This window comes from Lutra lutra, chromosome 9 (genome assembly GCF_902655055.1).
Source record: "Lutra lutra chromosome 9, mLutLut1.2, whole genome shotgun sequence".
Classification (NCBI taxonomy): domain Eukaryota; kingdom Metazoa; phylum Chordata; class Mammalia; order Carnivora; family Mustelidae; genus Lutra; species Lutra lutra.
In genome coordinates, this window is record NC_062286.1 from 100,079,242 (window position 1) to 100,091,959 (window position 12,718).

Below are 12,718 nucleotides of genomic sequence, written 5' to 3' on the forward strand. Positions count from 1 at the left end.
ACCCAGTGCTCCATGCAATCCGTGCCCTCTACAATACCCACCACCTGGTTCCCCCAACCTCCCACCCCCCACCCCTTCAAAACCCTCAGATTGTTTTTCAGAGTCCATAGTCTCTCATGGTTCACCTCCCCTTCCAATTTCCCTCAACTCCCTTCTCCTCTCCATCTCCCCTTGTCCTCCATGCTATTTGTTATGCTCCACAAATAAGTGAAACCATATGATAATTGACTCTCTCTGCTTGACTTATTTCACTCAGCATAATCTCTTCCAGTCCCGTCCATGTTGCTACAAAACTTGGGGATTCATCCTTTCTTTCTTTTTTTTTTTTTTTTTTACAGCTTTATAAACATATATTTTTATCCCCAGGGGTACAGGTCTGCGAATCGCCAGGTTTACACACTTCACAACACTCACCATAGCACATACCCTCCCCGATATCCATAACCCCACCCCCTCTCCCAACCCCCTCCCCCCATCAACCCTCAGTTTGTTTTGTGAGATTAAGAGTCACTTATGGTTTGTCTCCCTCCCAATCCCATCTTGTTTCATTTACTCTTCTCCTACCCCCTCGACCCCCCATGTTGCATCTCCTCTCCCTCATATCAGGGAGATCATATGATAGTTGTCTTTCTCCGATTGACTTATTTCGCTAAGCATGATACCCTCTAGGTCCATCCACGTTGTTGCAAATGGCAAGATTTCATTTCTTTTGATGGCTGCATAGTATTCCATTGTGTATATATACCACATCTTCTTTATCCATTCGTCTGTAGATGGACATCTAGGTTCCTTCCATAGTTTGGCTATTGTAGACATTGCTGCTATAAACATTCGGGTGCACGTGCCCCTTCGGATCACTATGTTTGTATCTTTAGGGTAAATACCCAGCAGTGCAATTGCTGGGTCATAGGGTAGTTCTATCTTCAACATTTTGAGGAACCTCCATGCTGTTTTCCAGAGTGGTTGCACCAGCTTGCATTCCCACCAACAGTGTAGGAGGGTTCCCCTTTCTCCGCATCCTCGCCAGCATCTGTCATTTCCTGACTTGTTAATTTTAGCCATTCTGACTGGTGTGAGGTGATATCTCATGGTGGTTTTGATTTGTATTTCCCTGATGCCGAGTGATATGGAGCACTTTTTCATGTGTCTGTTGGCCATCTGGATGTCTTCTTTGCAGAAATGTCTGTTCATGTCCTCTGCCCATTTCTTGATTGGATTATTTGTTCTTTGGGTGTTGAGTTTGCTAAGTTCTTTATAGATTTTGGACACTAGCCCTTTATCTGATATGTCATTTGCAAATATCTTCTCCCATTCTGTCAGTTGTCTTTTGGTTTTGTTCACTGTTTCCTTTGCTGTGCAAAAGCTTTTGATCTTGATAAAATCCCAAAAGTTCATTTTTGCCCTTGCTTCCCTTGCCTTTGGTGATGTTCCTAGGAAGATGTTGCTGCGGCTGACGTCGAAGAGGTTGCTGCCTGTGTTTTCCTCGAGAATTTTGATGGATTCCTTTCTCACATTGAGATCCTTCATCCATTTTGAGTCTATTTTCGTGTGTGGTGTAAGGAAATGATCCAATTTCATTTTTCTGCATGTGGCTGTCCAATTTTCCCAACACCATTTATTGAAGAGGCTGTCTTTGTTCCATTGGACATTCTTTCCTGCTTTGTCGAAGATGAGTTGACCATAGAGTTGAGGGTCCATTTCTGGGCTCTCTATTCTGTTCCATTGATCTATGTGTCTGTTTTTGTGCCAGTACCATGCTGTCTTGATGATGACAGCTTTGTAATAGAGCTTGAAGTCCGGAATTGTGATGCCACCAACTTTGGCTTTCTTTTTCAATATTCCTTTGGCTATTCGGGGTCTTTTCTGGTTCCATATAAATTTTAGGATTATTTGTTCCATTTCTTTGAAAAAAATGGATGGTATTTTGATAGGAATTGCATTAAATGTGTAGATTGCTTTAGGTAGCATAGACATTTTCACAATATTTATTCTTCCAATCCAGGAGCATGGAACATTTTTCCATTTCTTTCTGTCTTCTTCAATTTCTTTCATGAGTACTTTATAGTTTTCTGAGTATAGATTCTTAGTCTCTTTGGTTAGGTTTATTCCTAGGTATCTTATAGTTTTGGGTGCAATTGTAAATGGGATGGACTCCTTAATTTCTCTTTCTTCTGTCTTGTTGTTGGTGTAGAGAAATGCAACTGATTTCTGTGCATTGATTTTATATCCTGACACTTTACTGAATTCCTGTACAAGTTCTAGCAGTTTTGGAGTGGAGTCTTTTGGGTTTTCCACATAGAGTATCATATCATCTGCGAAGAGTGATAGTTTGACTTCTTCTTTGCCGATTTGGATGCCTTTAATTTCCTTTTGTTGTCTGATTGCTGAGGCTAGGACTTCTAGTACTATGTTGAATAGCAGTGGTGATAACGGACATCCCTGCCGTGTTCCTGACCTTAGCGGAAAAGCTTTCAGTTTTTCTCCATTGAGAATGATATTTGCGGTGGGCTTTTCATAGATGGCTTTGATAATATTGAGGTATGTGCCGTCTATCCCTACACTTTGAAGAGTTTTGATCAGGAAGGGATGCTGTACTTTGTCAAATGCTTTTTCAGCATCTATGGAGAGTATCATATGGTTCTTGTTCTTTCTTTTATTAATGTGTTGTATCACATTGATTGATTTGCGGATGTTGAACCAGCCTTGCAGCCCTGGAATAAATCCCACTTGGTCGTGGTGAATAATCCTTTTAACGTACTGTTGAATCCTATTGGCTAGTATTTTGGCGAGAATTTTTGCATCTGTGTTCATCAAGGATATTGGTCTGTAGTTCTCTTTTTTGTTGGGATCCTTGTCTGGTTTTGGGATCAAGGTGATGCTGGCCTCATAAAATGAGTTTGGAAGTTTTCCTTCTATTGCTATTTTTTGGAACAGTTTCAGGAGAATAGGAATTAGTTCTTCTTTAAATGTTTGGTAGAATTCCCCCGGGAAGCCGTCTGGCCCTGGGCTTTTGTTTGTTTGGAGATTTTTGATGACTGTTTCAATCTCCTTACTGGTTATGGGTCTGTTCAGGCTTTCTATTTCTTCCTGGTTCAGTTGTGGTAGTTTATATGTCTCTAGGAATGCATCCATTTCTTCCAGATTGTCAAATTTGTTGGCGTAGAGTTGCTCATAGTATGTTCTTATAATTGTCTGTATTTCTTTGGTGTTTGTTGTGATCTCTCCTCTTTCATTCATGATTTTATTGATTTGGGTCCTCTCTCTTTTCTTTTTGATAAGTCTGGCCAGGGGTTTATCAATCTTATTAATTCTTTCAAAGAACCAGCTCCTAGTTTCGTTGATTTGTTCTATTGTTTTTTTGGTTTCTATTTCATTGATTTCTGCTCTGATCTTTATGATTTCTCTTCTCCTGCTGGGTTTAGGGTTTCTTTCTTGTTCTTTCTCCAGCTCCTTTAGGTGTAGGGTTAGGTTGTGTACCTGAGACCTTTCTTGTTTCTTGAGAAAGGCTTGTACCGCTATATATTTTCCTCTCAGGACTGCCTTTGTTGTGTCCCACAGATTCTGAACTGTTGTGTTTTCATTATCATTTGTTTCCATAATTTTTTTCAATTCTTCTTTGATTTCCTGGTTGACCCATTCATTCTTTAGAAGGATGCTGTTTAGTCTCCATGTATTTGGGTTCTTTCCAAATTTCCTCTTGTTATTGAGTTCTAGCTTTAGAGCATTGTGGTCTGAAAATATGCAGGGAATGATCCCAATCTTTTGATACCGGTTGAGACTTGATTTAGGACCAAGAATGTGATCTATTCTGGAGAACGTTCCATGTGCACTAGAGAAGAATGTGTATTCTGTTGCTTTGGGATGAAATGTTCTGAATATATCTGTGATGTCCATCTGGTCCAGTGTGTCATTTAAGGCCTTGATTTCCTTGTTGATCTTTTGCTTGGATGATCTGTCCATTTCAGTTAGGGGAGTGTTAAAATCCCCTACTATGATTGTATTCTTGTCGATGTGTTTCTTTGATTTTGTTATTAATTGGTTTATATAGTTGGCTGCTCCCACGTTAGGGGCATAGATATTTAAAATTGTTAGATCTTCTTGTTGGACAGTTCCTTTGAGTATGATATAGTGTCCTTCCTCATCTCTTATTATAATCTTTGGCTTAAAATCTAATTGATCTGATATAAGGATTGCCACTCCTGCTTTCTTCTGATGTCCATTAGCATGGTAAATTCTTTTCCACCCCCTCACTTTAAACCTGGAGGTGTCTTCGGGTGTAAGATGAGTTTCTTGTAGGCAACATATAGATGGTTTTTGTTTTTTTATCCATTCTGATACCCTGTGTCTTTTGATTGGGGCATTTAGCCCATTAACATTCAGGGTAAGTATTGAGAGATATGAATTTAGTGCCATTGTATTGCCTGTAAGGTGACTGTTATTGTATATTGTCTCTGTTTCTTTCTGATCTACTACTTTGAGGGTCTCTCTTTGCTTAGAGGACCCCTTTCAATATTTCCTGTAGAGCTGGTTTGGTATTTGCAAATTCTTTCAGTTTTTGTTTGTCCTGGAAGCTTTTAATCTCTCCGTCTATTTTCAATGATAGCCTAGCTGGATATAGTATTCTTGGCTGCATGTTTTTCTCATTTAGTACTCTGAATATATCATGCCAGCTCTTTCTGGCCTGCCAGGTCTCTGTGGATAAGTCTGCTGCCAATCTAATATTTTTACCATTGTACGTTACAGACTTCTTTTCCCGGGCTGCTTTCAGGATCTTTTCTTTGTCACTAAGACTTGTCAATTTTACTATTAGGTGACGGGGTGTAGACCTATTCTTATTGATTTTGAGGGGGGTTCTCTGAACCTCCTGGATTTTGATGCTTGTTCCCTTTGCCATATTGGGGAAATTCTCTCCAATAATTCTCTCCAATATACCTTCTGCTCCCCTCTCTGTTTCCTCTTCTTCTGGAATCCCAATGATTCTAATGTTGTTTCGTCTTATGGTGTCACTTATCTCTCGAATTCTCCCCTCGTGGTCCAGTAGCTGTTTGTCCCTCTTTTGCTCAGCTTCTTTATTCTCTGTCATTTGGTCTTCTATATCGCTAATTCTTTCTTCTGCCTCATTTATCCTAGCAGTGAGAGCCTCCATTTTTGATTGCACCTCATTAATAGCTTTTTTGATTTCAACTTGGTTAGATTTTAGTTCTTTTATTTCTCCAGAAAGGGCTTTTATATCTCCCGAGAGGGTTGCTTTAATATCTTCCATGCCTTTTTCAAGCCCGGCTAGAACCTTGAGAATCATCATTCTGAACTCTATATCTGACATATTACCAATGTCTGTATTGATTAGGTCCCTAGCCTTTGGTACTGCCTCTTGTTCTCAAAGTCACCCTCTTGATAAGCATAGGACCAAAAAGAACATAAAAAAAAAGATTTCACAGTGATGGTTCTGGTTACAAAAGCCCATTTCAGACACTCAAACAAGCTGAGATTGGAGCTCATCTGTGATCTCACAGAGAAATTTTAAAACATTAGTGGGAATAAAATTGCCCCCAAAAAATGTTCTCACAGCTCTTTTGACAATTGTGTTACCTAAAGGACAATAGTACTAATATTCTCAGCAATTTGATCTCACTTTTTGATCTTCAAAATCAATAATTACATATTTTCTGATTTTTTGGTGCACATTTGATGTTTTATAGGCTCTCTGGTTGGATCTAAACTGGCTACTTGGGGATCAGCTACTAGAAACCATTTCAGTCCTATTGACTTCCCTATTTTAGGAGCCCAAGAAGAGCCAGGCTCAGAAAGGGGCTCTAAAGAAAGTCAATGGGAGTTAACCAATTACTTTTACTTACATGCACTAAAAGTTATTAGCCTCAGATGTGCAGACAAGTGGATTTGTAAGATTTAAGAGTTCTCCCTAATTGGCTTTTATTGGAATCATCTCTTTCCTGGCTTTAAATTTTTAAAGTTGACTGTGTAAACAGTTTCAGAAACAATATGGCCATAGAGGGTGCTAAGTTCAAGAATGCAAATATCAGCTTATTCAAAAACAGTCACAACGAGAAAGAAACTTCAAACCTCTGGAGTGGTGAACTTGAAATACAACTCCCAACACAAGCAAAAGAGGATGTCACGTTCCAACAGATATGACCAAGACTTTGCTGTCACCTACCCTCCATCCCTAGATCTGGCCTTGCCTCCAAATGTCACAGAGCAGCCACATACCCTCTTCCATCTACAGAGGTATCAAACAATGCAAAACTGATTCTCACAAATTGTCCCTGCATGTCCACTTGATTGATAGAAACGTGATGATATTACAACATTCAAAGTGAACATGGTGGTCCAGAGCAAGCACAGGACTTGGGGAACATCCCACAGCAAGCCACCAGTAACTTACCTATATCTGGACAAGCAGACCCAGAGAGTCCCTTCCCCAGAAAGACTAAGAATTAAGGCTCATGATCTAATAAGCAATGAGTCCGATTTCCCTTCTGCTAAAGGAGAATGTCTAGATGCAGAATATCAGTTATCTGGTTTTGATTTATTTGTCTTAGGTTTGAATTCCTAAAATAGACCTGAAATGATAATTTGAGTGCACATAGTTTATTTGGGAGGTGGTCCCAGGAAGTACCACTACATAAATGGGGAAATGAGGTAGGGAAGAGAAGCCAGGCAATAAAGGATGTGAGATAGATCAGGACACCACTGTAGGCAACTGAGGATCAATCAAGATGGTGTAGAACATGGTATAGAGCTCTCCTACCCTGGGGACAATGGTGAGGAAGTGGGAGTATGAATGTATCAAATACCACCATGGTTTGCTGAGGGCTTTTTCCAGGGGTATGAACTTCTGCCTACCCATCTTTGGCCAAGCATACCAGAGAATGTCCTCAGGTGGAAAGCTGGAGGTATATGCAGTAAAAAGCCCTCAACATGCATTAACAGTGAACATGGAGGCAGATAGTGTACTAGTACTACGGATTTGCAAACTTTGACAGTTGGGTTTTCTGAGTCCTCTGAGCAATATAACTACACTTGTCTCCTTATAGCTCAACACCAATTCTTGGACACTCTTGTGGCCTTACTCAGGCCACATTCATTCACTATTCCACAGTCTCTCCATTCATATACCCTCAGTCACTGGAATGTCTATAAATAGTATCGGCATCTGTAGGGGAGGAAAACATTTTCCTCAACACTTTTTGGTCCCTGGATATGTCCAAAAATTTAAACAGACAAAGACAGATTAAGAGGAGAAATGCATACAAATTTTATTGAATTTTTACATGTACATGGGGGCCTTCACTAGAGAATGAAGACCTGAAAAATTGACTGGAACAAGATGCTTTTATACCTTTTAGACAAAGAAATGATAAATTTGTGAAAAACTGATGAGACAAAGGTGTTTGGGCTAGGGGTAGTAAATGGTGAAGAGGTAATTATGAAGATAAGGGTGAGTTTAACAAGGTTTGTTTGTAAGATTTCTTGACTGCCAAAATGCCAGTCTCTGGTATTAAGAATGTCTTGCTTCCTCCTGATAAAGGGAGGGTATCTTTCACATGGAAGATTTATGACCTAAGGGTGAGGGGTAGCTAGGGTTGGGGGTCACAGTGACCTTCATGATTTTACTATTTTCTCAAACATAACATAATAAAAATGTTTTTATTTTAATTCCAGTTAATATACAGTGTTATACCAGTTTTAAGTATACAATATAATAATTCAACTCTTCCATACATCACCCTGTGCTCATAACAACAAATGAACTTCTTGATCTCCATCATCTATTTAACCCATTCCCCCACTCCCCTCCCCTCTGGTAAATTGTTACTTGGTCTTCATGCACCAGTCTCAGCTTCAGTTACATTTTTGTGTTTTTATTTGGGCCTCTCCATCTACTCAAAAGGTCTCTGTGTCTCTAAGTCTACCTTACAAAAATGAAATCAATAATAAAAAAAAAACAATAACCTTTGAAAGGATACAACAAATTTGGATGACTTTTTCATTTTTTTTTTCCTTTGGAACTAAAAACATCAAAGTTTGGTACACTTGGGACGAGGCATCTATGGTTGCTATGGTACCTTGTCCTGTGAGGGATAGAGGATCTTCTCACAGTTCTCTGCAGACTCACAGGGGCAGATGGAACATGCAGCAGATGCTGTGCTCATCTCTATCTCCCCTGAATCTTGCCAAGGGCTCAGCAAACATCAGCAAGTGTAGTCCCAGATCATGTCTCATAGACCATTTTGTGTCTATAAATAAAAAAGAATGGCCCTAGGGAAGGAGTTCTATACACAAAAATGTGGTGAAAAATAACACAAATGGATTCAAGTAACACAGGAGGCTCAGCATCAGGAAACAGGGCCTCCTGAGCAAGAATGACAGTCAGGCCAGGAAGGGCTGAAATGGAGTCCTGGAGATCCCTGGCCAAATTCTCTCTTCATCCCCAGTCTCTGCCTCTCTCTATATATGACTGCATTCTTCTCTTTGAATCCCCCCTTCCCTGCCACCCCCAGAGATACAAACACAGTTTGGGCTCAATATCTCCCTGCAGCCCCCAATCTAATCAACCATGCCCCAAGAGGCGGGATCATATTAGGTGAATATAGTTCACCATGAGTGAGAGAACATAGTTTCAGGAACTCACTGTGAACTGTAAATACACCCCTGAAATGCATGTGCAACAGACCTCCTACATATGAATACCCAAAGATCAGTTTTAGAGCAAGAAGCACTAGGATATGATAGAGTATGTTCCAAATCCCTGAACACTAGAAGGAAAAAAACCATTACAGAAGTCCATTTATAAGGGGGAGATAATCTATGTGAAATTATTTGCCCCTAGTGGGGAGACTGACAGATGGAATCTCCTCTAATGGTTTCTATGTAGTGTTGCACATTGTTAGGTAGTTATTTGCCTTGTTTTTGTGACAAATACATTTTCCACTTGTCTTTGAGTAAGGCAGCCCAAATGCAGCTGGGAAATTACAAAACATGCATGGTAATCAAAGTGTTTCCTTCAGGAGGGAGGAGTCAAGATGGCGAAGAAGTAGCAGGCTGAGATGACATCAGGTAGCAGGAGATCAGCTAGATAGTTTATCAAACCATTCCAAACACCTACAAATCCAACAGGAGGTCAAAGAGAAGAGCAGCAATTCTAGAAACAGAAAATCAACCACTTTCTGAAAGGTAGGACCAGCGGAGAAGTGAATCCAAAGCGACGGGAAGATAGACCGCGGGGGGAGGGGCAAGCAGCAGAGCAACATAGCACAAAATCAGAACTTTTAAAAGTCTGTTCCACTGAGGGACATCACTTCAGAGGATAAGCTGGGTGAAGCCCACAGAGGAACAGTGTGGTCTCAGGTCCCATGGAGTCACAGAAGGATCAGGGGTGTCTGAGTGTCACAGAGCTTCCAGGTATTAGAACAGGGAAGCCAGCTACAGTGGTGGAGCCAAGAAGTGAGCTCTCAACTCAGGGTTACCTTAAATTGTGATCCATGGCACAGTCAGACCACTGCTCTGTGAGCAGGGACCCCACAAGAACCAGGAGACCCCCCCCGGAAGAGCACAGGGATCTACAGGGTTTGGAAACTCTAGGTAGGGCTGTGTGCCAGAGACAGAGACACTTGGTCACAGGCTGGGTGAGCTCAGAGAGCAGCCAGAGACTAGGGCACTTTTCTCCAAAGACATTCTGACGAGTGGGGCCCTGAGCTCTCGGCTCCTCCAGACTGGAGATTGGGAGGCCGCCATTTTCATTGCCATCCTCCAGAACTCTACAGAAAGTGTTCAAGGAACAAAAGCTCCCGAAAGTGAATCGGAGCGGATTCTTAACCCAGCCCCTGGTAAGGGCAGTACAGTTCCGCCGTGGGCAAATAGACTTGAGAATCACTACAACAGGTCCCTCGCCCAGAAGATCAACAAGAAATCCAGCCAAGACCAAGTTCACTTGCCAAGGAGAACAGCAGAATTCCAGAGGAGGAGAAAGCAAAGCATGGAATTCATGGCTTTCTCCCCATGATTATTTAGTCTTGCAAAGCTAATAAATTTTTTTAATTTTATTTTTTTCTTATGCTAAATTTTTTTTAACTTTTACTCTTTCCTCTTTTAACATTTCTTAACTAGCTTATCTTAACAATACCTTTCATAAAAAATAATCATTTTTGAACCTTCATTATAATAGCCATATTTTATCCTTCATTGTATCTAACTTTATTTTTTGTATACACATAGGTTTTTTCTTCTAAAAAATTTGGGAAATAATTTCTTCTGATAGATCAAAATATATCCTAAATCTAGAACAGGGCTTTGTTCTAGTCTCCAGCCTGAGCAAATTCTCTCTACATTCTTTTTCTTTATTCTTCCAACCAATTTATCTTATCAACTCATTTTTTAGAAATTCTTTTAAAAAATTTTTTCATCTTTATACTCATATTCCATCCCTTCCTTGTGTTTACCCTTATATATGTTTTCATTCTTTAAAGTTCTGGGAGGTATTTTCTTCTAGAGACCAAAATACTCCCAAAATTAAGTGGGTAACCCTGTTCTATTCACCAGTCTAATATATATATTTTTTCTTTTTTATATTTTTTCCCTTTTTTTATTGTTTTTTTCTTTTCCTGAACTTCTTTTTACCCTCTTCTTCCCGCCCACCCCCACGATTTGAGGTCTCTTCTGATTTGGTTAAAGCACATTTTCCTGGGGTCTTTGTCACCCTTTTAGTATTTTATTTGCCCCTTCATATATTCTTATCTGGATAAAATAGTGAGGCAGAAAAACTAACCACAAAAAAACAAACAAACAAACAAACAAACAAACAAAAAAAAAAAAAACAGGAGGCAGTACCGAAGGCTAGGGACCTAATAGATAAGGACATTGGCAATATGTCAGATCTAGAGTTCAGAATGACGATTCTCAAGGTACTCGCTGGGCTTGAGAAAGGCATGGAAGACATTAAAGAAACCCTGTCTGAAGAAATAAAAGAACTAAAATCTAACCAAGTTGAAATTTAAAAAGCTATTAATGAGGTGCAATAAAAAATGGAGGCTCTTACTGCTAGGATAAATGAGGCAGAAGAGAGAATTAGTGATATAGAAGACCAAATGACTGAGAATTAAAAAACTGAGCAAAAGAGAGACTACTACTCTGTTTTGAAGTAGTAGTACTACTACTACAAACAACTACTAGAACACAAGGGGAGAATTTGAGAGATAAGTGATACCATAAGATGAAACAACATTAGAATAATTGGGATTTCAGAAGAAGAAGAAAGAGAGAGGGGAGCAAAAGGTATATTGGGGAGAATTATTGTAGAGAATTTCCCTAATATGGCAAAGGGAACAAGCATCAAAATCCAGGAGGCACAGAGAACCTCCCTCAAAATCAATAAGAATAGGTCCACACCCTGTCATCTAGTAGTAAAATTTACAAGTCTTAGCGACAAAGAGAAAATCCTGAGTGCAGCCTGGGACAAGAAGTCTGTAACATACAATGGTAAAAATATTAGATTGGCAGCAGACTTATCCACAGAGACCTGGCAGACCAGAAAGAACTGTCATGATATATTCAGAGCACTAAACAAGAAAAACATGCAGCCAAGAATACTATATTCAGCTAGGCAATCACTGAAAATAGAAGGAGAGATAAAAAGCTTCCAGGACAAACAAAAACTAAAAGAATTTGTAAACATCAAACCAGCTCTACAGGAAATATTGAAAGGGGATCCTCTAAGCAAAGAGAGAGCCTAAAAGTAGTAGATCAGAAAGGAGCAGAGACAATATATACTAAGAGTCACCTTACAGGCAACACGATGGCACATATCTCTCAATAGTTACCCTGAATGTAATTGGGCTAAATGTCCCAATCAAAAGACAGAGGATATCACAATGGATTAAAAAAACAAAACCCATCAATATGCTGTCTACAAGAACTTACTTTAGACCCAGACACACCTACAGATTTAAAGCAAAAGGGTGGAAAACAATTTACCATGCTAATGGACATCAGAAGAAAGCTGGGGTGGCAATCCTTAGATCAATTAGATTTTAGGCCAAAGACTATATAAGAGATGAGGAAGGACACTATATCATACTTAAAGCATCAGTCCAACAGAAGAGCTAACAATTTTAAATATCTACGCCCCTAACATGGGAGCAGCCAACTATATAAACCAATTAATAACAAAATCAAAGAAACACATTGACCATAATACAATAATAGTAGGGGACTTTAACACTCCCCTCACTGAAGTGGACAGATCTCCAAGCAAAAGATCAACAAGGAAATAAAGGCCTTAAATGACACACTGGACCAGATAGACATCACAGATATTCAGAACAATCCATCCCAAAGTAACAGAATACACATTCTTCTCTAGTGCACATGGAACATTCTCCAGAACAGATTACATCCTGGGTCATAAATCAGGTCTCAACCAGTATCACAAGATTGGGATCATTCCCCGCATATTTTCAGACCACAATGCTCTGAAGCTAGAACTCAGTCACAAAAGGAAATTTGGAAAGAACCCAAATACATGGAGACTAAACAGCATCCTTCTAAAGAATGAGTGGGTCAACCTGGAAATTAAAGAAAAATTGAAGAAATTCATGGAAACAAATGATAATGAAAACACAACACTTCAAAATCTTTGGGACACAGCAAAGACAGTCCTGAGAGGAAAATATATAGCGATACAAGCCTTTCTCAAGTAACA

General features: G+C 39.6%; 1 long non-coding RNA gene across 1 annotated transcript in view; it reads right to left on the minus strand.

Annotated features, from left to right (window-relative positions):
• Positions 1-9,670, minus strand: part of LOC125110063 (uncharacterized) — a 47,251-nt gene extending 37,581 nt beyond the window's left edge. Inside the window, exon 1 of the long non-coding RNA XR_007130439.1 lies at positions 9,631-9,670. This is a non-coding gene — a long non-coding RNA (uncharacterized LOC125110063). The remainder of the gene's footprint in view (positions 1-9,630) is intronic.
• Positions 9,671-12,718: the final 3,048 nt, after the last annotated feature.